Source organism: Narcine bancroftii, chromosome 3, assembly GCF_036971445.1.
Source record: "Narcine bancroftii isolate sNarBan1 chromosome 3, sNarBan1.hap1, whole genome shotgun sequence".
Lineage (NCBI taxonomy): Eukaryota > Metazoa > Chordata > Chondrichthyes > Torpediniformes > Narcinidae > Narcine > Narcine bancroftii.
The window spans coordinates 212,295,003-212,304,482 of NC_091471.1; positions in this window are offsets into that span (position 1 = coordinate 212,295,003).

Genomic DNA, 9,480 nt, shown 5'->3' on the forward strand with positions numbered 1-9,480 from the left:
AAGTTGGGTAGCGAAAGATGGCGGCGCTTATGGTGAGCATAAGGTGGTAGCATGGTTTGACAGCTGGGCCAGAAATGCCATCAATGCAGGTGGAAGCGACAGGCAGGGTAATGCCATTGCCCGCCACTCACACGCGGAGGGGCCCAGAGGGTTGGGAGGTGCTCCCAGCTGGTCACAGAGGGCCACAGCATTCCCGGTCGGTTTGGAGAGGCACACTCTAGCGAAGTGGCGTTTCTTCCCATGTCGGCAGCAGAGTGAGTTCCTCACAGGGCAGTTCTTAAGGGAGCACCTGTCTGACCCACACCGGCACCCACAGTACTTACATTGGTGGCTGGCATCAGCAGTGGCTATCGTCTCTTCCTTATGGAGCCCTTCAGCGACTGCTGCTCTCATTGGTGATGGCTGGGCTGGTGAGTGGGAGAGGCGAGCATTGAAGGCCTCCACATGGTGAGCTGCAGCTTCTAGGGAGTGGACCACTTCCATGATCTTGATGAATGAGGCATTGTTCTCATCCAACAGTCTTTATCGAGTTGCTCTCGACCTCAGCCCTCACATGCATACATCTCAGACGAGTCACTCAACTTCCCCAGCAGTCACGCCAGCTTCAGTGTTGCAAGGGCATGCTAGCTCTTGCAGAGCCTTCAGGTAAGTGTCAACTGTCTCACCTGGGTGCTGTACTCTGATGCTGAGTAGGTACTGGGCATAGAGTATATTTATTGGGGGCTGGTACATACTGTCCAGGGTGGCCATTGCATGCTCAAAGTCTGTGCAGACTCTGATGGCCTAGAAGTGCGGAGTAGGGGGGGAGCTTGGTGCGTAGGACCATGAGCTTTTTCTGGTTCATATTGATGACCTCTCCTTGAGTATGGATGATCACCTTGATCGCATGCTTCCAGATCTCAAAGTATGTTGGAGCGTCTGGGTGCTGAGGGTCAATGTCCAGCCTCTCAAGGGTGGGGAATCTCTCCATGGTCCTCAAAATTTTAATCTGATTAAATTGTGGTGCACTGTGGTGCAGCAAGCAAACACAAAACTCAAGAAGGCAGTAGACAGGCTTTAATCAACTTAAAGTTGAACACCAGGTCTGTGTAGCTTCTGGTTCCACATGCCCGACTGATTTAGGAAGGGGGCCAGCTCAAGTCTTTATATGGGCCAGTGATTGGCAGCTGGCATGGTGGGGCCAGCTTCTCAGGTTGCCTACCTGCAGGTTCAGTGGTTTCCCCCTTCAGTAGGTTGGTAGGAGAGCGGCTAGAGTAGTAGTTGTATCACCATAATACGTCATTATATCTGCATCATAAATTTAAAGAGATTGTAGGACGAGGAAGAAGTACAAGAAGCTTCTTGGATAGTATCATGTTCAATAATCTTTGCTCTGTTGCTGGCCACAGGCAGCAGCTGAAATAATCACTAGCACATTTTCCTCTGGCTGACAGATGCAAATTGACCTGGGCTTCGCCTTCCCCACCCTCCACCCCCCTTCCCCTTCCCCACACCCCCCCCCCCCCCACCTTTCCACGTTGGTGTCCTGATTAGGTTTTATTTTCTCCTGCAAAAGAGGGAAAGTTGTGTTGCAGTGTGTTGTGATTTGCCAGGATAGGGTGACTGTCAAAATTGGAAAAACTGGTGTGTGCAAGATGTGAGTCATGGTTCAAAATGTACAATGAGCCCTATGTATGCTGGGAATGAGTTGAGATTGATAAAGATTATAGTTAGGTGAGTGATAATGGTTGATTGCATAAAATGGGGATCACCTGTGGAGCTGCTGACAGTAGGTTGGATGACATTTTCACTGAGAAGTGAGATGTTTCTGTGGCATTGCTTCACTTTGAGAGCTTCACCTCTAACAATCAGATGGGTGACCTTCTTCATCTCTCACTTCCCCTTTGGCTTTAGGGTGTTTGTATTCTTTCACACCTTGTCCATTGTTGACCAGAAATGCGGTGGTAATTCAAGATACCAGATCTTTAACTCTCTCAGATGTCACCTCCATCAACCTTCACAAACACAAATAGCTTTCACCAAACATTGAGGCAATTATCTGTAAAATCTTTTTATTTTCAAATATACTTTATTCATAATAAAGAAAGACATTTAATACAGAACATTTAAGTCAATATTTTCAAATCAAGTCATGCTGTTATTATTATTTAATATTAGTACATTATTGTTCAATTCAAACTTAATGTAATTAGTTCATGAGGTTTAAATACAGAATTAAATAAATGTAGGTACAATGGAAAGAGTACCTTAAACACTGCAGGCTTCATTTAAGTCAGCACGTTAATTTCAGCCAATTCTATGCACTCATAATTTACCACGAAACACAAAAGTCTGCGAACGCTGTAATTGTAGTCAAAACACAGAAATGCTGGAGAAACTCAGCCAGTCTTGCAGCGTCCATCGGAGCTACCATGAACCTTCTATGGACCCCACAAGACTGGCTGAGTTCCTCCAGCATTTCTGTGTATTCACTCGTGATTTGCACCCCATGCATATGCTCTAACTCTAAAAACAGTATGGATGGAATATGGTGAATGTTGGGATCATGATAAGGAGGTGAGAGATAGAAGTTATGTATAATCTACACCAGGTAAAACAGATGCATGTTAATTTTACATTATTTCCTTTGCTATTCAATTTCTTTGCTATAGTTTGTTCAATTCTCTGAATGACATTCTGTAACAGTAAATTCAAATTATTATTATTGCTGATCTACACAATTCAATTTCCAGTGGAATTTTAATTTTTCATCACCTGTTTTTATATGTTCAGATATAATTAACAACCAAATTCACTAACAAAATTGTAAAAGCAGAAGATCCTTATCATTACTTGGACATTAAGATAAAGAACAGGACATTTAATAAATGATTTCCAATTAATGATTGTGAGCATGACACGGGATGATCTGAGGTACTGGAGTATGTTGACATTAAGAAAAAGGATATGTTGGGGCTTTTGAAAAGCGTGAAGTTGGATGTTGCAAAGACCAGATGAGACTACAGCGGGAAGCAAAGCGAGGGAGCACATTGCTGAGCCACTGCCGATGATCTTCACATTGTCACAGCAGACAGGAGCAATACCGGAGGATTGGACAGTTGCAGATATTGTTCCCTTGTTCAAGAAAGGGAGCAGAGATAACCCAGGAAATTATAGACCAATGAAATGTACTTCAGAGATGGTGAAAATGTTGGAGAAGATCACAAGTGACAGAATTACAAGCACTTAGAGAGGCATAATCTGGTTAGGGGTGGCCAGCATGGCTTTGTCATGCCTCACTAGCCTGACTGAATTCATTCAGTTTGTAACAAAGAATATTGACAAAGGTAGATCAGTGGATGTAGAGACTCTGCCACTCTTATGGTCCTGTGCAGCAATTGTACTACACTGTAATGCAGCTGACCAGGACACTCAATAGAGCTCCTGTAGAATGTTGACTTGATTGTGGCTGGTAGCATTGTCTGCTTCAGTTTTTTCACTGTGGGCTGAAGGGCCTGTACTGTGCCGTAGATTTATACATTCTCGGATTAATTTGTACATTTCCTACAAATGGCCTATAAAGCAAGTAAGATACTAATACTATGCTGCTGACCATTTCACCCCCAATCACCTTAATTCTTTTCAGGTACATTTCTTCCATAGACCTCCAGTAACTCAATGTTGGATGCCTTGCATTTCATTAATTGCATCTATTTCTGTTGAGCAGAATGCACAAATGATCACAATATTTCCTTTTCTGCACAATTATGGAACAGCTTTGCTCAAACTTGTAATCTAACTTACTTTGTCATAACATTTATTATTGCACAATAACACTCCAACATCTCATAATTGTTATGAGGAAAGACTGACAAGCTCATTCTGAAATCAGGAACTTGGAACTTGGAAGTGAGAAGATATCTCACTCAGGCATTTCAGTTAAATTATTACATTGCTTCAGGTTTTCATCATCACAAATAGCTGGTTCAATTTATATCACATGATACTGCGACACAACTGAGAACATTGGAGACCAAAAGAGCTTTGTGGCCCAATATCATCTCTGAAGCCCTGAAATTTGTGCTCCAGAAATAGCTGCATGTCTCGTCAAGCTGTTGAATCACCAGACATTGAGGGAAGTTTTCAAGGCTGCAAATCTGATTAATGTGACAGGTATTGTTTTTATGACAGGAAATCACAAAAACAGGTTACATCTAAAAATGGTACTGATAGGAACATTTTTGGGTGATTTTTGTGATCAGAAAAATTCATAATGTACCCCCAAAAGGTGTTCAGGAAGCAAAATATTTGTTGTCCAGTAAATTGCACAATATTCAATTCTAATCACAACGCCTCAGCAAATTAAGCAGTTCTTGCCTGCATACAGCAAATTGAGGCCAGTATTCCATAATAGAGGATAAATGGCAAGTACCAATCATGATACATCAGTACCCAGCCATACCCAACAAATGCTTTGGCCCAACAGGTGACTCCCATATTACAGAGAGGCTGTGTTGCATAGTATCGGGATTTCCTATTGAATCCATGTTAGATGTGAATGCAATCCTATGGGATGTTTTTCTTTCACATTAAGTTGTTCTATCGGCCATGAAACCATAAACCAACCGTCATTATTTGGCATAGACATGGATGCACAAGGAACGTGGATTACAAAAGTGTTTAGGAATTTTGGGTAAGAGGACAAGGGATGGAGATTCAAAGATTCAAGTTCATGGGGAAAGGTAGTATTAAAGATTTAGGGTGGTCCTGGGTTATAGGTGACTGTGGAAGTGCAGCAAAGGTCATGGGATTACTTAATGAATTAAAGGTATGCAGTACTCTCTGAATCCAGGTCTTTGAACAAAAGTGGCAAATATATTCCAGCAGATATGATAGCACTGTTTATGAGACTTCTTGATAGACATGCATGAAATGGAGGAATATGTTTTATGTGCAAGCAGCTCAGATTTGGTTTAATTTGGCATCATGTTCGACACAGACATTGTGGGCCAAGGGTTCTATGCTGTACTTTTCGATGTTCCCTCTCTCATCTCCACCAGTTATAAGGGCTGGCATGTTGTTAGCACTTTTTTAAAATATATAGAATATATGAACCTCAAAATCTCTTTGGAATCCATCATTTTAAAATATTTTTCACCATTTACAGTGCTGCTTGGATTTTGGTATAGGCTTTTAAGAAGTGCAGAATTATCACTGATCCATAGTGCATGGTGACCACAGAAGCAGACCAGCGAGGGGCTCATCAACTGAAGGATCCACACAGACTGGGTTGCTGGCGACTTGCCGTCAAAGGACCCACACAGGCTGCGAACCAAACATTGGAGCTAGAATTCGAGAGGGTACTGAGGGCAAGAGGGCTCCCAAAGGGCCTGGGGCATTTGAAGACTTCTTGATCGTAAGGGAGGTTTGGAACTGGAGCACAGTTTGCCAACGGATTGAACAGGAGTCCATGCGTCTATGTCTCTGTTTCCACCCCTCCAAGGAAATATGTATATTTCAATGCAAGGAGTATTAGAAATAAACAAGATGTGTTCAGAGCATGGATCAGTATATTGAACTACAATGTTGTGGCCTTTACAGAGACTTGGCTGGCTGAAGGACAAGAGTGACTAAGGCAGGTACCAGGGTTTAGGTGTTTTAAAAGGAATAGTATGAAAGGTCAGAGATTGGGGGGGAGGGGATTGGTGGTGGAGGAGGGTGGTGAGGGGGGAGTAGTATTACTGATCAGGGATAGTATCAGGGCTGCAGAAAGGGAGGACACTGTCAAGGTAGTATCTTTTTTATTTGACATTCAAAAATGCATCATCTAGCACTTACTGGGATTAAATTCCATTTGCCGTAACTCCACCCTGTTTATCAACCGATCAGTATTACACTGTTATTGAAGATTATCCTTCACACTATCAACAGCACCATCAATTTTCCTGTCATCTGCAGTCTTGCTAATCATATCTTCTACATAAATACCCAAGTCATTAATGCATATGGAAAAATGCAGGGGCCCCAGCATTAATGTGTGAAGAACAAGTGGTAAAAAAATATAGTTATTTACAAGTTTATGCAGTCTGTGGATCTGGAGATCCTGGTGGAACCCCTTAGCACCAGGGGGCCTTGGACTCCATGGGTCTCCTGGTCGCCTTGTGAGGGAGGAGTGGGCAGGGAATCTGGGTCAATGATGGAAGGGGGTGCACTTTCCTCCTGAACCGGACCCCCTGAGGTCCTGACTGGAGATAGCGAGAATGAGCTCTGTGGCTTGCGGAGCACTTGAGGCAACGGACCCTCTGCTCCTGCAGGTGCCAGGTCCCTGATGGAGATTGTGTCCTCCCTGTCATCCAGGTAGGGAATTGGCGTGGAGCAGTTTCACCCTTTCCACCAAGGGGTCAGTCTTGCTTCTCCTCATGTGCTTCTTAAGAAGGATTGGACCAGAAATAGTGAGCCAGACTGGGAGTGTAGTTCTTGATACCGACCTTCTTTCAAAGGTGAATAGAAGTTCATGAGGAGTAGCATTGGTCGCGGTGCATAGTAGCAACCAGATAGAGTGGAGCGCGATGGGGAGGACATTTGACTTCAGTGCTAGTGTGACAGCCTTCCAGACTGTGGCATTCTCCTTTTCAACCTGTCCATTTCCCCAGGGATTGTAGCTGGTAGTCCTGCTGAACACGATGCCACATACCAACAAGTACTGATGCAGCTCATTACTCATTACTATGGATATATCTGGGATACCCGAACAGAGTGAAACTGGAGTCTAGGGCATTCATATCTGATGAGGTGGACATGTTCAGGAATGGAATGGTGAACAGGAAGTGGGAGTACTCGTCAATGATGGAGAGGAAGAAGGTGTTCCCGTTCGTGGAGGGGAGAGGTCCCTTAAAATCAATGCTGAGCCGTTTGAAGGGCCCAGATGACTTGATCAGGTGCACTTTTATGGGGCGATAGAAATGCAGACCTGCCAAGACCTGGTCATTTTTCTGATGTCTTCTACAGAGTAGGGCAGATTGCGCACCTTGACAAAATGAGCCATGCAGGTGGCCCCTGGATGAAAGAGCTCATTATGCATAGCCCGTAGTTGGCCGGTGTGTGGAGGGGCACAGCTTCCCCTGAATAAGGCATCTGGAGGTTCATTAAGAGCTCCCGGTCAATTGGTGATGCCATAATTGTAGATGGAGAGTTCGATCCTCCACCTAGCAATTTTGTAATTTTTGATTTTGCCCCCTTGACATTACTGAACATGAATGCGACTGAGCACTGGTTAGTGAGGAGCATAAATCTTCTACCAGCCAGGTAGTGTCTCCAGTGCCTTATAGCTTCTACAATGAATTGAGCCTCCTTTTCCACCTCAGAGCTCATGGCCTTGTAATGTCCAAGAAAAAAATGCAACTGGCCTGCCCGCCTAATTGAGTGTAGCAGCCAAAGTTATGTAAACTGGTATATGGGTTGTAGGAACCAAGTATCGGACCAGGATTCATGAAGGTGTTGGATAGCAAGAAGGGCTCCTGATGGGCTTTGGAAGCTGAAAACAGAGGTAAAAATCTGGGAGATTGGGTTCTCCAGTGGAACAAGCAATAGCTGTGTGGTGACCACTTCATAATGTGCTTTCCACTTCAGTTTCAGCATGTGGACAATCAATGTCTCTGAAGAGAGTCTCGTTTGCTTTTATTTCTCCTGTTGGGGGACACCTGGCTATGCTGTTAATAGTTCTGACATGAAGAGAGTAGAGAGAACAAAGTTCCTTGGTGTGCATATAAAGGACGACCTACCCTGGACCACGCACCTCTTCATTATTAAGGAGGGCACAGCAGCACCAGCACTTCCTAAGGAGATTGAAGAGGGCAAAGCTATTGGCCCCCATCTTGACAACATTTTACAATTGAGAGTGTCCTGTCTGACTGCATCATTGTGTGGGATGATAGCGCAGAGCATCAGAATCATCAAATTGGAAGAGAAAATTACTGGAGTCTCACTTTCCTATATAACATATAACAATTACAGCACGGAAACAGGCCATTAGGTCCTTCTAGTCCTCTGTTGACAACATTTACTGGAAGTGTGGCATAAACAGGGCCTAAAGAATTAAAGAAGACCCTTTTCATCCAGCACAGTGTCTTTGACTGTCAGGTTGGAGGTACAGGAGCATCAAAAGCAGGACTGCCAGGCTGGGAAATAGCTTCTTCCGGTAGGCTGTGAGATTGATGAACTGAGTAAATAACTTCAAAATATGTAAGTACCTGTATATTTATTTAAAATTATATATTTAATTATATATATATATGTTGGAGCGGCACTGTTAGCTGTTTTGTTGGGTGGTATAAGTATAGTTAGATGATATTAAACTGGAACTGATAAAGTTTTATGAAATTATGAAGTAGTACATGTCAAGAAAATTATCTGGAATTGCTTTTGAAAATGCAATAAAGCTACCATTGTTGGCATAGCGGTTCATGTAATGCTGTTACCATTCCAGTGATCAGGACCGGTGTTCAAATTCCACATTGTCTGTAAGGAGTTGGTACCTTCTCCTTGTGTCTGCATGGGTTTTTCCCGGGGTCTTCGGTCTCCTCCTACCGTTCAAAAATGTACGGGGGGGGGGCGGGGGGGTAGATCAATCGGGTGTAATTTGGGAGCATGGGGTCATGGGCCAAAATGGCCTGTTACCATGCTGTATGTCTAAATTTTTTAAATTAAAATTTTAAAATAATTTAAAAGTTTAAAAATTTTAGTTTACGTGAAACTAGAAGCAATTTCTGATGTGTGGGCTTGTGAAATATGGAAATGACAGTCACCTATACCTTGCTTTTCCCTGCAACAATCCTCATCAATGCAATGAATAATTTGACACAAACTTCCATATTTTAAACACTATTCACTTTATTAAATCAAATGAAACTGTAAAATATTGTAGTGGTTAGCTCAACACTATTACAGGGCCAGCGACCAGGGTTCGAATGTAAGGAGTCTGTGCGTTCTCCTTGTGTCTGCATGGGTTTCCTCCAGATGTTCCTGTTTCCTCCCACCCTTGAAAATGTACAGAAGTTGTAGGTTAATTAGAATATTTGGGCAGCATGTGCTTGTGGGCCAGAAGACCCTGTTTCCATGCTGCATGCCTAAATTTATGAGTTTTTAAATTTTAAATGTTTTAAAAGTGTTTTGAGCAGCATACTGTCATAATGGCTATTAAATAGCCTCAATGCACCAAAAAAAAACTACTTTTATGAGTGAAGTCACAAGTATGCATCAGAATAGGCAAGCCAGATATAAGATGTATCACATTAATGGGATTGGGAGGTATGCAGTTTGGGTTACCTGCCTACAGGAAAGATATCAGTAAGATTGAAAGGGTGCAAAATAATTTGCAAGGATGTTCCCAGGACTTGAACAGCTGAATTATAGGGAAAGGTTGAATAAATTAGGACATTATTCCCTGGAGCATCAGGCAATGAGGGGAGGTTTTGGTAGAGGTATACAAAACTATGAAGGGTA